The sequence below is a fragment of the Corvus brachyrhynchos genome, unplaced genomic scaffold (genome assembly GCF_000691975.1).
Source record: "Corvus brachyrhynchos isolate BGI_N302 unplaced genomic scaffold, ASM69197v1 scaffold200, whole genome shotgun sequence".
Lineage (NCBI taxonomy): Eukaryota > Metazoa > Chordata > Aves > Passeriformes > Corvidae > Corvus > Corvus brachyrhynchos.
The window spans coordinates 3,815,470-3,816,873 of record NW_008236184.1 but is presented as its reverse complement, the minus strand read 5'-3'; positions in this window follow the sequence as shown (position 1 = coordinate 3,816,873).

The following is a 1,404-nucleotide window of genomic DNA, read 5'->3' as shown; positions in this document are numbered from 1 at the left end:
CCCCGGGACGGCACCGCCGTCGTGTGTCGTGCTTTACACCCCGGTACCCGTCATATGCCGGGCCTCACACCGTGCTCTAGCACCGCCACCATGCGCAGGTTCTCATATCCCCAGTACCAGGAACTGCTGCTGGTTTTGGGCCTCAGGCCCCAGTACTGTACTGCTGCCACGGGCCAGGCCTCATGCCCAGCAGTCCCAGCCCAGTCTTGCGCTGGCTGCTCACCGCTTTGGTGAGGGCACAAAGGGCCACTGCCATGCTATTAGGGAAACCAGCCAGTATCAAGAGAGGCTGAAGACTGAATGGATCGAGAGCAGCCCTGCCAGGAAGGACTTGGGAGTGCAAGTGGATTCAAGGCTTGACATGAGCTGTCAATGTCAGACAATGTCAGAAAGCCAAACATGGCCTGGGCTGCATCCAAAGCAGTGTGGGCAGCATGGGAGGGAGGAGATTCTTCCCCTCCACTGTGGTGAGGCCCCACCTCAAGTACTGCATCTATTTCTGGAGTCCCAAGCACAGGAAGGACATAGACCTGTTGGAGCAAGTCCAGAGAACGCCACCAAGTTGATCAGAGGTACAGAGACCTCTTCTATGAGGAAAGGCTTGAGAGAATTGGGATTGTTCAGCCTGGAAAAACAAGGTTTCAGAGTAACCTAATTGCAACCTTTCAGTACCTGAAGGGAATTTATGGGAAAGATGGAGCAAAACTATTTACCACAAGCATGTAGTGGCAGGGCAAGGGGGAATGGGTTCAAAATGAAAGAGAGTAGGTTTGGATTAGATATTAGGAAAAAATTCTTTACTGTGAGGGTGGTGAGGCCCTGGAATGGGTTGCTCAGGAAAGTTCTGGCTGTCCCATCCCTGGACGTGTTCAAGGCCAGGTTGGATGGGGCTCTGAGCAACTTGGTGTTATTGAACATGTCCCTGCTCACAGCAGGGGAGTTGGAACTACATGATCTTTAAGGTCCTTTCCAACCCAAACCATTCTGAGATTGTATGCTCCACCACCCAGGAACCACTCTGGCTGTCACATTTGCACCACTTGAGCTGGGACCAAAGCCCCTTGGTAGCTGCACCTCCCACACTCACACAGACCACATTTCCTTACCAGGTCGGCCACAGGTCTCACATAGCAATCTCTCAGACATCCTGATCCTTTCCTGATCCTTAAAATAATTTAATCATGGTGTAGAAACTGAATAATAAAATAGCAACTCGAGCTGGGTGCCTCTCAGGAGGGCCCTCTGGGTTTTTATACCCTCACAGTCTAAGGGCACAAAAGTCGGGGGGTCGTTGGTTCCTGCCACGTCTTTGTGTGTACCTCACCTGGCCAGGCCGCAGGTCCCCGGGCCATTTGTTGGGCAAAGGCTCGGCAGTTCATGGCTTCTTGCCGGAGCTCTCCTGCC